This window comes from Wyeomyia smithii, chromosome 3 (assembly GCF_029784165.1).
Source record: "Wyeomyia smithii strain HCP4-BCI-WySm-NY-G18 chromosome 3, ASM2978416v1, whole genome shotgun sequence".
Classification (NCBI taxonomy): domain Eukaryota; kingdom Metazoa; phylum Arthropoda; class Insecta; order Diptera; family Culicidae; genus Wyeomyia; species Wyeomyia smithii.
Window position 1 is genome coordinate 80,943,606 of NC_073696.1, and position 24,311 is coordinate 80,967,916.

At 38.8% G+C, this 24,311-nt stretch overlaps 1 protein-coding gene across 5 annotated transcripts in view; it reads right to left on the bottom strand.

The window, feature by feature from the left end:
- LOC129726867 (inositol-pentakisphosphate 2-kinase) overlaps positions 1-24,311 on the bottom strand; it is a 202,940-nt gene that overhangs the window by 47,138 nt on the left and 131,491 nt on the right. For 4 of the 5 annotated variants that reach the window (XM_055684040.1, XM_055684037.1, XM_055684038.1 and 1 more), the window contains exon 4: positions 19,762-19,970. The exons of the other annotated variant lie outside the window; for it this stretch is intronic. The gene's annotated coding sequence lies outside the window, so the exon portion shown is untranslated. The remainder of the gene's footprint in view (positions 1-19,761; positions 19,971-24,311) is intronic. 5 annotated transcript variants of the gene reach the window in all.

The window sequence follows — 24,311 nt, forward strand, 5'->3', positions numbered from 1 at the left end:
ATAGCAGGTACGTAGTGTTGTTATTAGATTGTGTAATGTCTTACGAAAAGACCAAGTGATAGTGATTGCCATTCTTGAACTCATGTTATTAAAATCATCTCCAAAACCAGAACAAACGAGCTTGTTTTCGAAATGCGGTTGTATTACTGATGAAAATCAACTTCAAACACAATATAATAACACAAGTTTTCAATTGCGCTTGTGGTACACTTATATGACTACTTTCGTTGTTACTTATTTCCTAACATGTTTTGTGTGTTACTTGGGTAACCAGAACATTGCTTAAAATATTATCTATAAATAATATAAAAGGGTCTAAATGAACGATAAATGTGCTCCACCCGCCATTCGGTAACCAACGATCAATCAATTCACGCCTGGATTACTCTGTGGCGTAGCTTGTTCGGATTTGTCGGAACATGTTGAAAACAGACTACGTTGTGCGCAATGACGCAACGGAAACCACCACAACCTTGCCTTCCATGGTAGGTAAAGAACGAAACGAATAAAACGCGTCATGGTTTTCCGGTCGAACGAAGCGTTCTTTTTTTAAGTAATATTGGTGGATTTTCCTCCAACCGAAACCTCTACCGCGCAAGGTGTTAACTGAAACGCAGTAGACGTTTTTTGTTTTCGCACTTTAGCTTCAATCTTTTCGATCAAATCTACACCTTAAACGCTGGATTTTAATCTCGCAGCAGTTGCACTAGCTACGTTTCGCTCAAATTGAGGCAAATAGACAACACTTCAAATTGCGCAGTCTCCGACTGGTTTCACAATCAATTTAGCAACAATAAAATTGCAAATTATGCTAATCAGACTGTTTATTGACCGATGACCAACTAACGCCAACAACGGTGCAACGCGCGTAAGGTTGTATTGTTTTTCACCCGGACACCCCAGCTTCCAGCTCAATTTTGTGCGATCATTTTATTACTGACCTATTTCCATTTAGATTGGAGCCCGTGATATTCAAAACAGTGCAGCGGAGATACGGTGCAGATCAGGATTTATCTGCATGAAACCAAAATGGGCAGGATAGAGGTAAAATTTAGTTTACCGCCTATATCCATGGGACGTATTATGACTTAACCGTGCGCAGATTTTTAGTGGGGTAGGGGTGGGGTTTATGCAAAATAAAATTTTATGATGCCATCACATTTGGAGGTGCTTCTGTATTCTAAAATTTTACTTTTCTAATGCAGTATGTTTTCTTTCAATTTATTCGAATTTGTATAAGGAAATAAAAGAAATGCCTGAGGTGGAAACTATTCTTAATTAAATTGATTTTTTTTTTATTCTCGCTTATTTTCCGTCGGTCTAGCTCCGCCACTGTTGTGGCCAATCACCGACGCCCAGGGAGGCGACTCCACACCCAGGACCCTAACTCACGACCCGTCTATTAACGGACCGGCGCAAACGGCTTTACTTCCTCATGCGATGGAAGGCGTGATCCCAGAGATTTTTCGCCTCAGAAAATCTCCCGGTGTCGACTAGGATTGAATCTAGACCAGTTAGGTTGGTTGTGAGTGGATCACGCCACCCCACAACCATCGACACCTATGTCGGCGGTGGGATTCGAACCCAGGCGTCGAGCGTGGTTGGCGGAGACGTTACCAACCACACTAGGCCCCCGCTAATTAAATTGATTAATACAGTAGAAAATTATGTTGAACATTAGTTTAACGAAATTCGACTACTAACAAAAGGAGGATAACAATTTGAGGCCATCCTACCAGTTGCTTGTAATAATTCTTTCAATTAAAGGCTGAAAGTGGAGTGTTTTACAGACATTTGTTTCAATGGAAGATTTTGAAAGTTTCGAATGTGTAATACATTTTCGTATAAAAGCTCATCATAAAATTTTTGAAAAATGTTAGAGTAATCAACAAATAGTCATTTTAGCACAATAATCTACTGTTTTCTAATTCTAATTGTTTTGCATATCTTTTACTGTTGAAAAATTTTGCCTAGTTGATTTAGATTTTAGACTAAGATTCCATGTTAATCACTCAAAAAGCCCTCCCATGCCCGCGGTTATGATCTGATGCAAAGTACTTAATAATAATCTTTTTCTCACAGCTCGTGATACAAAATGCGCCATGGTACGTACCAAAAAATTAATCTTACTTCAGACAGTGATGATTGATCCTATACACTAGATCACAGTGGTGTCAGCCATTCTGTATTGACCGACCTTGAGTCGGGTTAAAGCTTGAGTTAAAGTAGTTAAAAAGCTGCGAACATGCAACAACCAGGTACGGTAGGCTTCATCTCGTCACTTACCGGTGACCATTTCATCGCTGGCGAACTCATTAATTCAATCAAAGAAAATAAGAGACCTTGTGGGTTGAAGTTTCTAGCTGTCGTGTGCCTTCCCTTAGCAGTAACGCAGCTGAGAAGCTACGATCATTTGAGGTCACTGTTCACAGCTACGGATATTAGCTATCTACAGTCGGTTCGCGGTGATGTTCGATCAAGCGAATAGGCCAAGTCCCTGGTTCGTTGTTTATTACATACAAACATCTACCTTTGAAAGTTTCCTTTCAATGATTTCTCGCGTTTGGTTGCGATAACCGATTGTGCGATTTTTGTGATAATATTGCTCAACCCTCGCACACTCATACTCAAAAAGTTATAATAATATTCAAAGTCTCGAGGAAACTGAGTTCAAAAGTTGTGGGCGTTAATGGGTTAAATATCTTTTATCAAGCATTGGACTCAATTCTCCAACGACGATAATTTGTCAAGACGTTCACAGTTGTGGCAGCTTCGGGTTGCCGTATTCGGCTTTGTGGCAAGCGAGAAATTGTTGACTTGCAAATTCATCCGATTTAGCTGTCAGATTTGAAGGATTCTTCATACCGTAGTTTCGTCATCGACGTGACGAGCTTACAGTCTGCTAATGTATATATGTACATCTCATTCTCGATTTGGTCTACACGGGTGAACTTGCGGTGCTGTGCTCTGGTCGAGAGAGAGAGAGAGTAAAGGGGGTTTGCATAGTAAAGATTTTTATGGCTCAGCACAGATTGTTGATAACTCATTGACAGCACCCAGCGTCCTAGTTTGCTGAATATAAAACTGCTGTATGCAAAGTTGTTTTGTTAGGAATAAAATGTCTATCTATCTTTTTGTTCGCGAACAACGGCGACCTCGCTATTTGTGAATTTAATTTGTAAACTATTTTACCACACTAAGTGAAACGTCTGATTACAGCCGACTAGTCGAGGGAACAACATTGAATATTTTCATTCATTCAGCTACATTTGCCTCACTAAACAGTTTTATATCAACCTCAGTGCCGGTGCCGATCGTATTCGTGCTGAGCCAACCACCAGCCGATTGCTGTGTAAAGTATAAATGGATGATAATCTGTCGAGGTTAATGAATTTAAATCAATCGTTGTTTCGCGTCTCTAGATTTGCATAATTATCTAACCTGGTTTGTCTCGAAGGATGTTTCAGATTTTATTGTGTACTTTTTGTTCGATTTTCTAGTTTTGTTCTGGTCTGGAGGTTTCGAGGTAGAGTCAAATATCAACATGTTTATCGAATGGTGGCCTAATTTAAAAACACAGGGCGTACGAGGTCACGCTCAATACATTTTTGCTATAAGCCGTATTTTTTGACACGGGTTTTGAGCTATGAATGGATTCAAGTATTAATTTCATAGAGAAGTTTTTGTCCAGTTAGTTCGACTTCACTTGTGTTGCGGATTTCGAAATAGAGTAAGTGACACAATACCGAGCTATGTTCATTTTAAAATGCCCTTCGTGAGGCTTTTACCACATAATTCTTGGTTTAGAAATAAAATTTCATCCGGAAGAACTAAATCTTATGAATACGACACGGAAGCATTTCGAACTTTATTTAACGAGTTTGGTAGATGCAATAAATTACATGTGAATCGGTGTATTGTCTTAATGGAAAATCATTGAAAATTATTCTACGCGCATCCCAAAAAAACCAATGCTATCAAATTTGTTTTGACATTTCGTAAACAGTTACAATATTTTTTTTTTTCGAATAACCAAAACCATCTCTCAATCAGGCAAAAAACTTCTGCGACTATAATTTTAATTTAAGTATTGATTCGAGAAACAAATAGCAACCCAGCAACTAAAAGTTCCAATTTCACTTAGCAAACAAACTTTAAAGTTTTTAAAAAGTTCAAAGCTGAACATTGTACTCCAAAATATACAAGACTGTTATTTGTGTATAACTTTTTATTTCATGGGTAAAATTGAATCATGAAACAGTTGACCATTCTACAGTGTCTCTTGCAAGCTGGTAGCGGAAGAAAAGCGAGGACGATCAATCCCGTGAAGGTAAGGAAGGTGAGAGAAGACTTTAAGCGTAATCTGAACCATTCAATTCGGGACGTGGCAAACGAAGTCAATTCTTTCGTCTAGTTCGTCCAACAGAGAATCAAGCGGGGCGGACTTTATGTCATCAAGAGAGGCACCTGACCGAATCGATAAACTGAATACGGTGCCCAAATCACGTGTCACCAGGAAGTCTAAGTTAACAGGAGTAGAATCTGGCCCGCTCACTACCACCATGTCACTCCTCGCACGCGCAAAACGAGGGTGTACGGAAAAGACATGCTCAGCGGTCTCCTCCACGTCCACGCATTGGGGCGCATGAGGGACTTCGCTTGCCCGAACCTGTGTAAATACTGTCTGGAGCAGCCACGACTGACAGAATCTGTGTTCACTTCACTTCTCGTTCCTATTATAGACATAGTTGATAGTAAACCATAGCCCCCAAGAGTTTCAAAGAACGCTTTGAGGTAATGGTGCAGTCTCCGGCTCTGATCACCGCCTGTAGCTCTTATTTACGGTCATTTACAACCATGACCTTCATCTTATGGTGCGCAAACGATTCACCATAGACCTCCAGCGTTATGTCGTCCGCAAAGCCGACGATCACAACCCCTGCAGAGAACTTTAGCTTCAACACTTCGTCGTACATGACATTCCACAACACCAAGCCCGGGATGGAATTTTGCGGTACCCCTGCGGTGATTGGGACGCACTAATGACCCTCCTCCATGTTGTGAACTAGTAATCGATTCCGGAAGTAATTTTCCAACATCTTGTTCAACGACACCGGAACATGGATGCTACTAAGCGCGGGCGCTTTGGAGTCCCAGCTTGCGCTATTTAACGCACTCTTTACGTCGAGCATGAAGATTGCGCAATAGCTAATGTCCCCCCTTTTGCGCTGATCTGTCACCTCCGCCATCTTGGTGACGGAGAGGATAGCATCCAGCGTGGACCTACCTTCCCGGAAATCGAAGCAGTTACTTTCCAGATCGTTTACACCCTCTGTGTACTTCACCAGTCTATTGGGGACAATCCCTTCAAGCACCTTGCCGGCAGTGTCCAGCAGACAGATGGGTCCCCTAGCGGTTTCCCAGCCTTCGGCAATAGGCCCAGTTTGTGTCTCTTCCACCTCTCCGGGAGAAAGCACCGCGTGTGGTTGATGCATCCTATAAATGGAAGACGAGACGTAAATTGAAAAGGATGCCAATCAAATCCCCAGCCAGGAGCTCATCGTCATTTCGTCGTCAGTTCCGCATGGATATTCTGGAGAAGTTCCGATATGAGAAAGTCTGCAAATTTGCTAAAAAGTACTTGGCGTGGCTGGCAATCTGTGGATGCAGCAAGCGAAGAATTCCTCCAGGAGCTTTTTCTGTCCTTCCTCCAGTCCCAGAAAGGTCACACTTTGTTTCAAATCTTGCCATCTGACACCCTACCATTACGCGAAACCGGTGATGGAGTTGCATAAACACAACGATGAACAACGAACTCGCCAAAAATATGGAGGGCGAACTGCGGAAAACAGGTCTTCAAAAAACCCAGGATTTGAAGAAAAGTGGATGAGAGTGTGAAAGAAATATTTAGCCTAGGAAAAATAGGTTGAATGAACAAACTCTACAAAAACATAGCCAACATGTATTTATTTATAGGGTCAACATTTTCGAGTTCAGTTTTCTTTATCAGGTTCTTTTAAACAAATGTACTCGATGTGTCCACTCTTCCCCCGCCGGATGTTTGATTTGGAACTTAAATATCACTTTCCCCGGAATATCCACAAATTTCTTCAGTGAAATGAACCAGTCTGTGTGGGTGCAAGATACAGTGTCAATACCGAAAAGCTGTTCGTCGGCAAACAGGATTATCACTTTTACCTTCATCAACAAAAAAAACTCTTCGAAAGAGTCACTCGTACACGCAAAAGTTGGATGGTGCGAAACAACATCAAAATTGTACCAAATCAACACAACCGTTGAATAGTTTTGAAATTAGTACGGCGAATGTTTGTTGCATTTGATGCGTATTTCCAATGTATTAGACGGCTTCAAATCATTAGACTTATAAAGTATTAATCTGTGTTGATATCGTCATGATGATTTGTACTGGTATTGGTAATGCTTTTTAGAAGGCTGCTATCGTTGAATCCGATCATTTAAAAACATTATCAAATCAATAATAAATAAAAAGACATTGGATTTGTACAGAACATTTTGCATTTAACTGTGATTGTTACTGGCACCAGCGTTAGTAAATCCTGTTGCAACAAGGCTCGCTATTGGCTGTTTCAGTTACTGAAGGCGATTAGGGATGTACTAGCCTTTGATACCCACCGGATCACAAAAGTAAACAGCGATTTTTCGAGCGCCCCAAAACTGATCGTTCGCCCGGAATCGAAGTTTACCGAAACATAACGATTTTTGTCTGCATGAGACATATTTCGATTGCGATTTCTGTCAATGTATTTATCGTTTATTTATTTAACTCATATTTTGTGCAAAATCAGAGCAATGACTATGCGTTTTAAGAGGACACATCAGTTTTTTTTCCTCATATATCATTTATTTGACACGGCACAAATACAATTTAATGTTTAACGGCGCCAATTATATCTGGTGACTTAAAAACTAAAAGCATATTTTTTATCCTCGCTGCCGACTACGAGCTGAAATTAAGTCTAACTTAAAACTAGCATGAATTTTTCAATCAGTGTTTTGTTGTTGAATGGTCGTCTGGTGCTCTTCGAATGGCCGATGTCATGAGCTGGGGCAGGGGCTTGTATCCTCAGGTCCTGGAGGTATTGTGCGGGGTCTAGTTGCTGGTTATGGTTCGTTGTTGTTGTTCGCTAGTGTTCAAGTGGCCATATGGTATGTGCCGCTGAGCCAAGATATCACTGAAGGCCTCGAGTGGCGAATTCGAGTGGGGTGCAGTTGCTGATTCCAAAATCTGTGCTTAAGGTTCAAACGTGTTCTTGTCGTTTTGTTGGGTGCAGACGGAGGGGAACGGGACTAAACTGGGGCATGGATGGATTTTAGGAAAACGTATATAAGGGTCATGTAGGGTATGTCACGGCTCGCCAAGACATCACGAACAGGTACAGCTGGCCGTCTACCTCCGGCCTCAAGAAAGCTACTAATTTAGACCTGGCGTCACGGTGGACAGGGCATGACCAAACAACGTGCTCTATGTCGTGATAACCTTCACCACAGGCACAGATACCACTTTCCCCGAGCCCAATACGACGGAGATGCGCATCAAATCTATAGTGATTGGACATAAGCCGAGACATCACGCAAATGAAATCTCGACCTACATCCAACCCCTCGAACCACGGATTCGTCGATACCTTGGGTATAATGGAATGTAACCACCTTCCCAGTTCCCCTCTGGTCCAAGCATTTTGCCAACTGATGATCGTATTCTGACGTACAAATGCGAAAAATTCATTAAAGGCAATTGGTCTTTCATAAATATCACCGTTTGTTGCGCCCACCTTAGCCAAAGAGTCCGCTTTCTCATTGCCCGGTATCGAGCAGTGAGAAGGGACCCACGCTAAGGTAATCTGAGTAGATTTTTCGGATAAAGCACTCAGATGTTCCCGTATTTTCCCCAGGAAATACGGAGAGTGCTTAACATCTTTCATCGATCGGAGAGCCTCAATGGAACTGAGACTGTCCGTAAAGATGAAATAATGGTCCGTGGGCATTTTTTCGATAATACCTAGGGTGTACTGAATTGCAGCTAATTCTGCGACGTAAACAGAAGCAGGATTATCGAGCTTATGGGAGACGGTTAAATTGTTATTGAAGATACCGAAGCCAGTGGACCCATCAAGAAGTGATCCGTCAGTGTAGAACATATTGTTGCAGTTGATATTTCGATATTTATTGGAAAAAATTTTGGGGATCTGCTGCACGCGTAAATGATCCGGGATTCCACGAGTTTCTTCTATCATGGATGTATCGAAAAACACAGTAGAATCAGAAGTACTTAATAAGTCGACACGATTTGGAATATTCGAAGAAGGGTTAATATTTTGGGACATGTGATTGAAATACAATGTCATAAAACGGGTTTGAGAATTAAGTTCGATTACCCTTTCAAAATTTTCAATCACGGGACGGTTCAAGACCTCACATTTGATAAGAATACGAGAAGACAGGCTCCAAAAGCGGTTTTTCAATGGTAGTATTCCAGCTAAGACCTCCAAACTCATCGTATGGGTCGACTGCATGCAACCTAAGGCGATACGCAAACAACGATATTGTATTCGCTCCAGTTTGATCAAATGTGTGTTTGCCGCGGAGCGGAAGCAGAAACACCCGTACTCAATAACAGACAGTATCGTTGTTTGGTAAAGCATTAGAAGGTCTCCTGGATGGGCTCCCCACCATTGTCCGGTTATTGTACGAAGAAAATTCACTCTTTGTTGACATTTTTTCATCAGATACCTCACGTGACAACCCCAGGTGCCTTTAGAGTCGAACCAGACACCAAGATATTTGTGTACCAAAACCTGAGAAATCGTTTTACCCATTAATTGTGTTTGAAGCTGAGCAGGTTCATGCTTCCTAGAAAAAACTACTATCTCAGTCTTCTCCGGAGAGAATTCGATACCTAGCTGTAAAGCCCAAGCAGACAAATTGTCCAAGGTATCTTGCAATGGTCCTTGCAAATCGGCAGCTTTGGCTCCTGTAACAGAGATTACACTGTCGTCTGCAAGTTGTCTTATCGTGCATGAATTTTCCAGACATTCGTCAATGTCATGTACATAAAAATTGTAAAGGAGGGGGCTTAAACATGAGCCCTGGGGAAGACCCATGTAGCTAATTCGAAAAGTTGCCAAATCGCCATGCGTAAAATGCATATGCTTTTCGGACAACAAATTGTGCAAAAAATTGTTCAAAATTGGAGAAAATCCTTGTCGGTGAAGTTTACCCGAAAGAATGTCAATAGAAACGGAATCAAAAGCCCCTTAATGTCCAAGAACGCAGACGCCATTTGTTCTTTGCGAGCATACGCCAGCTTAATATCTGTTGAAAGCAACGCAAGACAATCATTCGTCCCTTTGGCACGGCGGAAGCCAAATTGAGTATCTGATAGTAGACCATTTGATTCGACCCAATGGTCTAAACGACGGAGTATCTTTTTTCCATCAATTTCCGGATACAGGATAGCATTGCAATCGGCCTATAAGAGTTGTGATCAGAAGCTGGTTTCCCTGGTTTTTGGATGGCGATCACCTTCACTTGCCTCCAATCCTGCGGTACAATGTTTTGCTCCAGGAACTTATTGAACAAGTTCAACAAGCGCCTCTTGGCATTGCCGGGTAGATTCTTCAACAAGTTGAATTTGATTCTATCTAACCCAGGCGCGTTATTGTTACAGGACAGGAGGGCAACTGAAAATTCTGCCATCGTAAAAGGTGATTCTATCGCGTCGTGGCCCGGAGACGCATCGCGAACAATGTTTTGCTCAGGAACAGAGTCCGGACATACTTTCCTGGCAAAATCAAATATCCACCGACTTGAAGACTCCTCGCTTTCGTTGACCGTTACGCGATTCCGCATTCTTCGGGCTGTATTCCAAAGAGTGCTCATCGATGTCTCCCTCGACGTCTCGTTCATGAACCGACGCCAATATCCGCGTTTCTTTGCTTTAGCCAAACTTTTAAGCTTGGTATCAAGCTCCGAATACCGTAAATAGTCGCCAGGTATACCTCCCTTCTGGAAGGCCAAAAACGCGTCGGATCTTTGCGTGTAGACATCGGAGCACTCTTGGTCCCACCACGGAGTGGGAGGCCGTTCTTTGATCGTTACGCCGGGATATTTCTTCGTTTGGGCTTGCAACGCGGTGTCGAGAATCAAGCCCGCGAAGAGGTTGTATTCTTCAAGTGGTGGATGATGTTGAATCGACTCGACCGCTTTTGAAATCATTTCCTCGTATAACTTCCAATCGACATTCCGTGTGAGGTCATACGGAATGTCAATTGGTCGCATGCGAGTTGAATCGTTAGTAATTGAAATAAGAATAGGCAGATGGTCGCTACCGTGAGGATCGAGGATTACCTTCCATGTGCAATCCAACCGTAGCGACGTCGAACATAAGGATAGATCCAAAGCGCTTGGGCGCGCTGGAGGTTTCGGGATACGTGTCATTTCACCGTTGTTCAAAATAGTCATGTCGAAGTTATCGCAAAGGTTATAGATTAAAGAGGAGCGGTTATCATTGTAGGGGGAACCCCAAGCCACACCATGAGAGTTGAAGTCTCCCAAAATCAAACGTGGCGAGGGAAGAAGTTCTATTAAATCAAAGAGCAGCCGTTGCCCAATCTGTGCTCTGGGAGGAATATATATTGAGGCAATACAAAGCTCTTCACCTTGTATTGTCATTTGACATGCGACAATTTCGATGCCTGGAATCGAGGGGAGGTTAATACGATAGAAAGAATAGCACTTTTTAATCCCTAAAAGTACTCCTCCATATGGGGTGTGTCGATCAAGGCGAATAATATTAAAATCATGGAAGTTGAGATCAATATTTGAAGTAAGCCAAGTTTCACAAAGGGAAAATGCATCGCATTTGTTTTTATTTATCAAAACTTTAAACGAATCAATTTTTGGTAAAATACTTCTACAATTCCACTGTAAGACAGAGATAGAATCCTTCAGATTAGCAGATGAATTAGGCATCGAAGGATACGATCGCTGCAAGGAGGGGCCATTGAGCAGTTAACTGCTTCAAAAATGTTCTAACTGTTGGGAGGAATGCTGTAAGAAAAACTTTTATTGGATCGGGTACATTGAAAGTTTCAAAAATCCAGTCCACAATGTCAGAAAATTTCACCAGTCCAGCATTTGATTTTTCCACTGGATGTGCAAAAGGAACAACTGGGGTTTTAGATGTTCCAGGAAGTGCTGGGAACTCCTTCTGGGGCTTTAAATTCGCAAGCCCAGGAGGAGTTTTTTTCGGTTTTTCCGCTGCACTTTTAGGTTTGTTTGTACCATTCATTTCACTTTGGGAAATCTTTGGACCTTTTCGGGGAAGTTTAGAAAGAAAATATTTTTCCTCTTTCTAGACTCCCCAGGATTGGCATAGGATGTTCCCGCTGGTGAATCGTCAGAATCGGTTTCATCAGAGGACAACAGATCGAAGGGGTTCGAAGTAACGGGAGAAGTGGTAACGGTCTTCTTCAGCATGTCAACGTAGGAACGCTTTGAACGCTCTTTGAGAGACCGTTTTATTTTATCCCTGCGCTGCATGTACACCGCACATGTCGAGAGCTCATGCAGATTTTCACCGCAGTGAATACACTTTTCAGCGTTAACACTGCAAGAATCTTCCGCATGAGACTCCCCACACTTGCCACAACGTGCCTTATTGCAGCAGTAGGCGGCTGTATGGCCTAACTGCTTGCAATTTAGGCAGTTCATGACGCGGGGCACGTAGAGCCTCACAGGGAGACGAACCCGGTGGATCGAGATGTGGCTTGGTAGTGCAGACCCGGCGAACGTAACTCGAAACGAGTCTGATGAAGTGTAAACTTTTTAGTCACCGACGAGCGATACCGACCGCAATTGCTTGCAGTCGAGCACCTTCGCATCGGGACATGTGCTGTTCTTGAAGCACCCTTTAGCACTTTTCAATATACACTCCACGGAAAGACTCGAATCGGTCACGACACCGTCGATCTCCACATCTCTAGCGGGTACATAGACACGGTATTCCCGTGTAAAGAGCTCGGAGTGACGTGTGACGTGTGAGTGTGACGTCAGGTCTTTCGAAAACTGTAATATATTCAATGATTTCGATTTCGGCCCTGCTTTAGGCCTAAGGTAAACTGCCACTGGAAGCGTCGATCCGTCTGGATACAACCTGACACGTGAGGAAGCTGAAGAATTAACAGTAGAAGGAGGGGCAGGAGGGACAGGGTCGGGGGGATTCGAGGATGGAGGTGCGGGAGGTGGGGGATCTACATCAATCGCGCTAAAACTAGCGCGCCGATGGGACAGACAAGAAGCACGTACCTTCCTTTCCTTCTCTCCTTCGTGTTGGATAAACGTCCACAAGAGTACACTGAACTCACCACCAAATCGTTCGACAGCAGGCAGCTACAAAGCGACACAGTTAAACAAAGGCACTTGACCTTGAATGCGAAACAGTTATCTAAACAAAAGACACCGGGCCCGGTCAAAGAATGCCAGCACTTGTGCACACGTTTTGAATTTTATCGGAGCGAATTCGAAACACAACCGATGCTGATGCGTGTTCGGCACAGAATGACACATCAGTTTATCAAGGCTTGAATTTTGCGTGTAGCTGCTTTACCCGCCCTGGAAGATGCGTGAAGTATTCTATGATGGTTCTTTCTTGACAAGTAAGCTTAAAAAAACACTTATGTGTATTTTTTTGTTAGTAAAATTGGAAAACTCGGGACAAGGGTGTTCAGTATTAAGTAATTCTAGAGATTGGAGGGTTCCATCTAACTTTGTTTATCGTTACATAGGGAGAGAGGGGGTCTGAAATCTTGATTCCTGCGTTACGTAATTTGTATACCACGCCTAAGTTGCAAAATTTAATGCGTTAAGGGAAACAGAAACTTAAAAACATATTGGTTTTAAATTTAAAGTTTATTGAAGTTTTTGTAAGCTAAACAACGTTCTATACAACGACTTCTTCAGAACTTTCTAATTCTGTTCAACAGCTGCGTTTTATACTTGCCGGAGTTTATTCATCAAATGTGAACACGGAAGTACGGTTAGTTACTTGAAAAATAATCTGAATGGAACTTAAACTATAATCTTATATTACCTGATTGAGCTAAAATATCTACTTTTATCGGAACTCTTGGTTACATGAGGTTGAGGGTGACCCAAGCTCCGTGAACAGTGTATTTACATTACTTGGAAACAAGTCCATTTTGGAAAATTTACCACTGAAAAACTGTAGTTATTATAGAAATTCTTCTTATTTTCATTTAAACCTAGTAACAAACAATAAAATAAATATAAAACAGACACCAGCTATGACCCCATAATCAAAAAAAAAAAAACAGTAACAAGGTTGAAAGGAATGATTCTTAATAGATTGATGCCACACATCAATGAAAATTCAATTTTCGCAAATGAGCAGTTTGGATTTCGCCATGGGCATTCGACTACTCATCAGTTACTTGAAGTAACAAATATGATTCGTACTAATAAATCTGAAGGTTATTCCACTGGAGCGGTTCTTCTAGACATAGAAAAAGCATTCGACAGTGTTTGGCATAAAGGTTTGTTAGCTAAAATGTCCAATTTCCGTTTTCCTCTTTACATCACAAAAATGATACAAAGTTACTTGACTGACCGCACTCTTCAGGTTAACTATTTGAACAGTAAATCTGATAGATTGCCTGTTAGAGCTGGTGTACCTCAAGGAAGTATCTTGGGCCCAGTCTTATATAATATTTTTACTTCTGATCTTCCTGATTTACCACCAGGATGTGAGAAATCTCTGTTTTGTGACGATACAAGCACTTCAGTAAAAGGAAAAAGCTTTCGTGTCATATTTGCAGAAATGGATGATCTCTCCTAATGCATCAAAACGCAATTAATTATTTTTCCTCATAAACCAAGAGTTTCTTTTCTCAAACCCACCAATAATCATGTTGTCAAGATGAACGGTGCTATCTTAAATTGGTCTGACCAAGTTAAATATTTAGGGCTAATTTATGATAAAAATCATTCCTTCAAGGAATATCCAAACAAAGTGCAATAAATATATCAAATGTTTGTATCCTCTTATCAACAGAAATTCTAGACTTTGTCTCAAGAATAAACTGTTAATTTACAAACAAATTTTTAGGCCAGCAATGTTATGTGCAGTCCCCATCTGGACAAGTTGTTGTACAACCAGAAAGAAGATGCTTCAAAGGACTCAGAACAAATTTCTGAAAATGATATTGAAGCGTCCTCGCTGGTTTAGCACGAATGAACTACACAGGCTTACTAATGCGGAAACATTAGAAAATATGTCAAACCAAATAATCAATAAGTTCCGACAAAAATCGTTGCAATCCTCAATCACAACGATTAGCTCACTTTATAGTCAGTAAGATAGGTGTAAGATTAGATTGAGGTTTAATTTAAAACTCCTTTTTTTACTCTTGACAAGTAGGTTTACAATTTTCCTACAATTATATTCACTTAACTGCGGACTGCCGGTACCCGCATAACTGTCCCATACTGATTTTGGTCACTTTTGAGTTATCATCGGGAATCGACCTAATTGTTATCATATTTTCTGGAAAAAAATTAAAATTGATACTTTTGTATGGAAAAACATGGGAAAATACCAAGTTGTTTTTGTCTCATATTGAAAAACCCGCATTACAGTCCCACTGCATAGTGGTACAAACTGTAAACATATAATTTTGCTCCAGATTAGTGTATATCGGACTATTTTAGGCATATAGAAGCATGTCATTCAATTAACTAGACTAATGTTGTTTTTCTGTAGTACAATCTACGTTGCCAATGATACTGCCGGTTGCTGGTTGAATTTATATGTGATGGGACAAAATATGCGAGTATTTTTGAAATGTACCCGCATATTTTGTCCCATTTTGTCTTTTTTTCAAGTTATATAACGTAAAACCAATTCCATCCATGGTTTTTTATTCTCAACGATAAACTTGTGGTGCCATGAAACTGTTATGAGCAAAATCATTTCAAATCGCCTGGAAATACGCGAAAATTTAATCGACCATTTTTCATTCGAATGAAACTTTGCACACGTATTTGGCTTAGCAAACTGAGCATTTTTCACAGGTGGAGAGATTTTTTACACCCATGAGTTACATTCTAATAGGGCGTATGCCTTTTGGCATAGGTTTTATTCGAAGCATAGGCCAGAAACCGTTGGTTGTATAGAAAAACTGTCTGAGAATGAGTTGTAGCGAATCAAAAATGCATCATTAAAAAAAATATACACTGTACACAAAAATTTTTTTGACCAAAAAAAATTAAAAATAAACATTAAATTTCAATTTTAAAAAAAAAAGTTGAATTTTTTTTTAATTTTATTTTTTAGAGAAACTTGACGTTAATACGCAACTTTTAAATAAAAGTCCGAATGGAGAAATGAAAAATAATTTTTTTATGGTAGATTAATTTTTTTATGAAAATTCTAATTCAAACATTTTTCAAAATATTTGTATTCTGATGGTTTTGAAAGGTGCAGAGAGTCATTTTGAATCAAAAAGCTTTTGGTAGTAAACATTCTAAAGGCATTGGTTTTCGAGTTATTTCTTAAATTATAAGCGTGGAAAATTATAAATTATAAATTTTAAATTATTAATTAAATCGAGCTTAAATTATAAGCTCGAAAAATTATAATTATTTAGGAAAATACACGTTTTTCTTAATTTGTCCATGGTTCTCCAGCGAAAACCATACGTTCATTGGAATGCTTGATCAAAAATAAACAATTCATTTTTTGACAACAAAACGATTGGGCGAACGGTTCTCAAGAAAAGAGTTAAATGTTCTAAGTGATATAAATATATATAAGAATCAAATATTTATTTTCGAGTTTTATTATCTTAGGAACATATTTTTTCATGACATCGATACTTTACAGAACTAGTTTCACCTTATATTTCATATACATCATAAGTAAATGATTCGTCATCTTTTGAAAACAGCTATTATTATAGATTTTTTGAAAATATTGCTCCATTCTGTTACTCCTTGTTCATATTCTTCTTATGATACCCAACTAAATGACATTTTTGATGAATTTTTATTACTTTTCTGATTAGACCAATCATACAATTCTTTTGCGCTTGTAATGGGATGTTCATGTTCTTTAGCTAAACTTGCATTTCCTGCCATTCGTTTTAATATGCCACCAATTGCATCGCATGGGCCTTTAACATGAGAAGTCGCAAAAAAATGCCATTCTGCATCGACGTTATATTTTGTTTTGAACTTGCAAAGTTTTTTTCTATTTTTATATTGTGAGGCAGCTCCATCAGACATTAATATCGCTTTATTCAACTCTATTGTTGTTTTCAAAAAACTCATTAATTTGGCAATGAACACCTGAACCGCAACAGTATCATGATGGAGTACTTCCGACATTATGATGAAGCTGATATTCTTAAGTGTTCCAGATTCTGAATAGTAAACAACGAAGGGATGAATGGTGGCTTGACTATCATTCCAAAAACTACACGAATCACAAATTGATAAAGACGTATTAAAATGAGCTTGACTGTTCAATATTTTTAATTTTGCAATAACGTTTTCGTTTAATTTGCGTAAGCTTGATGAGCACCATGATCAGGATTTTTTGAGGATTTACAGCATTTGGGCTTGATGTATTCCATTTTCACTTTATTCATCTTCACAAAATGCAAACTGTTACTAACACATCTGGAGTAGTGCAATCGTATTTATATACGAAAACAGATATTATAGGTAACCCAGTAGTTATTGGTTGCGTACTTTACAAACAGTTATTATTAGTAAACAAGTAGGTAGTGTTCCACGACAAACATATTTTTTTATAAAACATTCGGCAAGGGGGAACGTGTAGGTAGGCTAAGGTTTAGCGCTTGAGTTATTTATCCAATCGTTTTGTTGTCAAAGAATGAATTGTATATTTTTGATCAAGCATTCCAATGAACGTATGGTTTTTGCTGGAGAACCATGGACAAATTAAGAAAAACGTGTATTTTCCTAAATAATTATAATTTTTCGAGCTTAAATTAGAAATAACTCGAAAACCAATCCCGTTAGAATGTTTACTACCAAAAGCTTTTTGATTCAAAATGACTCTCTGCATCTTTCAAAATCATTAGAATACAAATATTTTGAAAAATGTTTAAATTAGAATTTTTATAAAAAACTTAATCTACCATAAAAAAATTATTTTTCATTTCTCCATCCTGGACTTTTTTAAAAAAGTTGCGTATTAACGTCAAGTTTCTTTAAAGAAAAAAATAAAAAAAAATTCAACTCTTTTTTTATAAATTGGAATTTAATGTTTATTTTTAATTTTTTTTTTTGTCAAAATTTTTTTTGTACAGTGTGTATTTTTTATGGTGCATTTTTAATTCCCTACAACTCATTCTCAGACAGTTTTTCTATACAACCAACGGTTTCTGGGCTACAATGCTTCGAAAAAAACCTATGCCAAAAGGCAAACGCCCTTTTAGAATGTAACTCATGAGTGTAAAAATCTCTCCATCTGTGAAAAATGCTCAGTTTGCTAAGCCAAATACGTGTGCAAAGTTTCAAATCAAAAATGGTCGATATTCGACCATAGGTCCATAGGACCATATGGGAAAATCCACTTTTTCAAAACTTATCCTCTAGAAATTTCCAGTTGGCTCCTAAAAATATACCAATACATGATATTTGTAGGAAATTTTCCTGGGAATAATTCTTCTGAAGACTGTAAGGCGCTACAAAATTTGTAGAAAAAGTTATCCACCTTAAACTGATCGAATGTCTGACGAACGGCTCAACATTGAATTTTTCCAGCAACACTGCTGCAGCATGCTGCTGTTGCAAACTCAACAACGTGATGAGAAACAGTTTCGCGTAGAATTAAGCTTGAAAGCGTGATTTTTTGCTCAGAGTATCTTCGAAGAAAATGCTTAGAATATCAATCCCTATATTTTGATAGTATTCGTTGTGTGATTTATACCCCTAAAAGTGAGAAATCAGCTTTCTGAACACCCCTACGTAGTGAAAAACATGTTCGTGTAGGATTAAGCTTGAAGTTATGATATTTTGCTCACGTTATCTTCATTATCGGAGAGCTTGCTTAAAATATTAACTATCAAGTTTTAATGTAGATTGATTACTCCCCCTAAAAGAGGGAAATAAGCAAGCTTATACTATATACTATGAGCAAAAAATCACGCTTTCAAGCTTAATTCTACGCGAGACTGTTTCTCATCACGTTGTTGAGTTTGCAACAGCAGCATGCTGCAGCGGTGTTGCTGGAAAAATTCAATGTTGAGCCGTTCGTCAGACATTTGATCAGTTTAAGGTGAATAACTTTTTCTACAAACTTTGTAGCGCCTTACAGTCTTCAGAAGAATTATTCCCAGGAAAATTTCCTACAAAATCATGTATTGGTATATTTTTAGGAGCCAACTGGAAATTTCTAGAGGATAAGTTTTGAAAAAGTGGATTTTTCCATATAAAATCGTATGGAAACTTCAAAAATCGGGCGCAAATCAGGGGTTCCATCGATCGATCTGAAAAGTTACACAGTTGTTACAGGACCCATAAGGAACACGAAAAGTGCATGGGAGCTAATATTTATTTTTTGTCCCACCCTAATGGTCATTGGTTCTGGATGTAATTACTGGAAATCCAAAAATTCACGGATAATATAAAATCGCCGTTTTCCATTATGAGACAGATATCCGGGTACCGGCAGGGAAGCAATTACAATCTTTTTATGAAAAAAAGCTTAAAATATATTTAATAGTGTTGATATGTCACCGTTTGTGGTAGAACACACAATAAAAATTCTGAATAAATATTAGTAAATAATTAACTCATCACAAAACATCCCCCCCCCCCTATTAAAAAAAAGTAACAAAGTTGATCATGATGTATACCATTTCTGTAAAACATTAACGCAGTTTATTAAGTAATCCTGGTGATGCGAATACAGTCAGTTTTTTTTACGCGTGTTACTTTCTTCAATAACTGAAAAACAATACAAGATATCGACCTCATTCCAATCACGTTTTTCAATCTTTGGTGTAAAAACTGAAAATTTATGGCCTTTAGACGTTTTGGAACAGTTTCTCTGCCATTTTTTAGCTAAATTTAGTCTTTTTCACGCGTTTTGCGCAAAAAAAAGCTTACTGTATTTTTTTACAGCATAATATTTACTAACCCGCAAATTAATAGGAGATTTTTCTGTTTGAAGCTAGACTACCGTCTGTCATCATAATATGCCGTACGTTTGTGAAATTGCTAATAATAAATAATAATGGAACAATACAACAATCTTTCGTAGCATATGCAACATGTAACCAAAAATTTAATCTCTGGCTGAGCTATATTATATATAGCAGCAATTATCGACAATTGACAATCATACAAACATCGGATCGATGAAACCAGATAAATTCATAAACAAATACCACAACGTACGAACATCTCACTATACCGAACACCAAGAAGAAGAACTACACGACATGCATAACAACTCGCAAAGTATTCCCGAAAACGACAGCTTGTTTCTGTTTATACACATCCCACCAAACCGGTCCAGACCGGTTTTCAAGAGTTTATTTTCGACCCGTTTAGCTCATTCCATCTTCCAAGCGGAGCGAACCAAAACAAAAAAAAAAGCACAACAACATTATTAGGAAAACCACCAGTTCAACGTTAATATTATTGTTTATGCTTTACTTAACTCACCTCGAACCGCCTAACCCTTTTTCCGGTGGGCTTCCCCGTTGTTTTCCGGGAGTAGAGAAATTTCAGTGTGACTTGTTCTGCGCCACGAATTCTGCGTCGCAATTGCAGCTTTCGGTAGCCTGTGTGCCCTGCCCGAACCAGCCGAAGCGGTTCAATAAACCAATGATGATGATGATGAAGATAGCCGGTTGATACGCGCAATCAATATTCTGCAAGAGGAAAACCACCAAGTGATGGAGAAGGAATACCGAATTAGTACCAGCCAAACACTTATTGTTCGAGTGTACAGAGTGTGTTATTCACGGCGGAATGGCCGGGAGATGGAACTAATAAAAAAAATAATCATTTCGACTCATCATGGTGCTATTGAGAACGCACACTATAACTACAACAACAACGAAAAACCTGGGGGCCAATGTCAGGCCAGTTCCGGGATTTAGACAGAGGGCACGTCTTTCGCGGTTTGGTATGAAATACTTAGTTATCATCAGTAGAAACACTAGCAAATGTATGAGTATCCACGAATTTGGATTTTTTTTTGACGAGTGCTATAGAAAATTTTCTGCTATTTTGACAGCTGAAGAGAGTTCAATCTCATTAAATTTTATTTCATCTAATCTTTTAATCCGAAACTAGACACTGTACGACAGAAAAATAAAAATTATTACTCTCAAACCAAGACACGGCTACATAATTTTGAAACTACAATCTAGATACCAGAGCTCAATTCAGAATAAAGAATAAAAATTAAAAGTCTTTAATATAAAAAAATTATGATACAGAAAACTATGAATTACATTTATGATCGAAAAACGTTTTCCAATATACACGCCTGTGGAATAAAGAGAATTTTAATCCAACATCTAAAATCTTGGATGATGGATTTCTAGACACTATTCTCTAACTAACACTTAATCATGAAATCTGAAATCCGTTCCTCAATCATAGTTGTAAAATTTAGAAACCGCAGGTCAAAACATTATATGTTAATCCAATTTCAAAATCGAATGTTTGGCTTTTAACAATAACTTAAAGCTGATAACTCACCAAAATCCAATCCATTCAGTCAATCAATTTAAATCAATCTAAGCTAAATTATACAAGTCCAATCCAATCCAAACCAGCACTCAATTTAAATCAATATATCCCATCGAATCCCATCCCGAATCACTCCAATCCTGTTTATTAAAATCCCAATTCCAATCCATTCAATACAAATTTCAAATTAATTTTTTACTCCTTAGCTATCGTTGAAATTATTCGATGTTGCATGGCTGACAAAATTTTCTCGGGGAAAACCGAAAAAATGAGTTCAACGGGAACCTTGGTAAGATTGAATTATGAATGGATTTTTTCATCCAAAAAACTTACAAACGATAATTCCTAGCTTTGTACAAAGAAATATTTATATTGCATCGACAAATGAACGATGCTCAAATATCTAATATGATGTGATTTACAGAGTTTCTGTTGAGCGAAATAAGAACACACTTCAAAACATTTCGGCATAAACTGCGCAAGCCAATATTTTTGGGTTATAATTTTTTGATGAACAATTATCAATACATTATCAAACAAAGAAATAACTACAAGAAACACGAAAGCACAAATTCTGCGCTATAAACATTGCCCTGAAACAACTAACGAAAAGAAATTATGTGCCTCGAACGATAATTTCGGCAACACGAAAGAAGCCAACAATCTCTTGAACTTTTTCTCCTTCAAAAAATATACGAGGGAAAGAGGTAGAATGGCGGAAGACACTTCACGAAAGAATGAAAGAATGCGAATCGGGCAGAAAAAAAGTCTATACTACGCAGTTACGACGTTACGAAACTGCTTCGCTCTGGTCGGTCGATCCGGTCATGACAAACAGATTATATTTCGGACCGACATTTTTTTTTTGCAAAGCTGACTAACAATTTGAACCATTACGTTTCGAAGCATGATACCCAACTCCATCGGAGACGATGCACTTTGTGACACGAAATGACTAAAATTTGATAATGACGTTCAAACAACTAGTAGACCTGATCCAACTAATGGTTGCTCTGCAACAATGGAATTCACAGTCACGTCTAGGATGGCATTCAACCATGAAACACTTGTTTGTCAAACGATATCAAAGTTGGAAAAGGTTTCGAACGAGTAAATATTTTTACTGTCTGAGATAAATGGATAAAAAAGCCGTTTTATCAAGCTGCAGCTGTTCTGACGTATATTTGCTGTATTCCAATGGCGGATTACGTCTTAAGTGAAATCGGTAAGTTAATCTTCCTGCGAAGTAATGGTCGTTCATCTTTTAATGGGCCGCTATGAGTTGAAATAATATTTCTTTGCCTCTTGTTCATAAGTACAGTAACCAACCAGGCATACGGGCTGCCAAGAGCCACAGAAGCACAGAAAACAAGTGAACGAAGAGTTTTCTGAGTATCGGGTTCTATATTTTAAACTCAGCACATGCGGGTTTTAGTTTCATAGCAACAAAATTCACAGAACTCGACACCTTTCTGCCAGCATACGAACGTATGAACTGGACTTGCTGCGAAGTTATATGGTTTTGCTGTTACCAAAAGAGTGTCAATCAACGTGAATCGGTTCGGTAATCTTTTTCTCCAAATGTTCATGACTTAGTATTGTGCCACCAATTTTTTCATAAATCACATAAGACACGATAGCTATAAGCCGTTCTAAGCAGCAAGCAATGAAACGATCTACGCTCTAGCGAAACATGTCAAGATCAACTGCAGCTGGGCGCTTGTTATTTTATCGTTAACTGCAGCTGGCGTTTAGACAGCAACATGTTTGGTTAATCAACTTTAATTAACTTCAATGCAAACGTATAGCAAAATAGTATGGGGTATGTGGTACACACTAGACTCAACTCAACATGTTTTGTGTTTCGTACAGTTTGACTAAACTAAATATTTTTCAGAGACACGATCCAAATTCCATTCCAGTACCCTAAATGTACTCGCTTTAATAAAAGACAAATTTTTCGCAGTTCTTTATCAGTTATTGACCCCCGAAGCATCGCTGTCGATTGGCAAAAACAACAAAGCAATTGTTAAATTTCGTATCAATCGAGGCATTATCTATTGACCGAAAGGCAGATTTAATCTTCTTAAGGGGTTAAATACCTTTTTTTTCTTCACATATTTCATGTAGCAGTTTATCTGTATTGCATTCAAGTTAGTTTAATAGTATAACAAAAAATCATTCACTTATAAAAGTACATCAACTATTAGTGGCGTCATGTCCCTGAAATTCTTTTGCATTTGTGAAGAGGCTTGCGGTGTTTACGATGGAGACTCAGCACGTAAAAAAATCCGTGTTTGAAGCGCTAAAATTGTTTAGTTTATGGCAGGGGTTCCCAAATGATGCTCCGCGGAGCATTTGGTGTTCCGTGAAGTTTTTACAGGCGTTTTTGATGAAACCAAAATGTACTTTAACTTAAGTTCTCGACTGAAATTGATGTATTGAAACAAGAGATTGATATTTCGGTTTGCAATCTAATAAATTGCGTTGATTTATAAATGCTCATCACCGACGTTTCGGACCTTTTATGGGACCAACATCAGGTCTTGAAACAGTTTTAACAAGTTATTTTTAACTTGTTGATTACTGTTTCGAGCCCTGATGATAATACATATAAGGACCGAAATATCGGTGATGCGCAAATGGAAATCAACGCAAAACCAGAATGTGTCTCCACATCACTCGATCGTGAGCTAGTCCAGGGCCGGATTTGGATGTTTGGATTTTTTCGTGAGGCCCTCTTTTCTTAAAACGTTTAGAGGTAAGATAATTGTAAAAAAAAATGAAATGACTCCACGCTGGAAGTGACGAGTAAAAAATCAGGATTACTCTGTCTTCCAATCTGTTGTACATTCGAGTGAAGGTTGCATGTTTGACCTAGTACTAAGAGGGTCCTCGAGTTGGTGGGGCTGGGATATGTCTTTCTGTTGCTCCTCTCCCCTCCTCCTTAAGTCCGGACTTGAGCTAGTCTTCTCCAATCGCCACAGCGCATATATGTGCCACGTGGCTGGTACATTAATTAGCTTGATGAGACTAGCGGGCTGGCATACTTGGTACACCTCGTGGATCATGTGCCTGCACAACAATCCATTCTACCTGATTTTTTACTTAGCGGAACACTTTTTTAAACCAAAATATTCAACGGAGCTTCTATAGAAAAAGTCCTCAAAATTTCTATTGATTAAGAAATGCAGAAACTCCACCAAATACAATATTTTGGCTTAAAAGAGTGCTTCGTCGAGCAAAAGATCTAGGAACCTCTGGCTTATTGGGCTCTGACGAGGCGCGCTTTAAATTGCTCTAACTATCTCCCTATTACTCAAATCTCTATGAAAGTTTTGGAAAAAAGCCGAATTGTTGAGTTGCTTACTAAAAAATGGTTTGATTCTACTAAAATTCGAAATACTAAAGTGTTTTTTTTGCCTTTCTCCTAGAAAGGTATAGCAATCACTGGAAAAACCAAAGGTATAAAAGTGGTCCCAATGGCCGAATGTCATATACCACTCGACCCC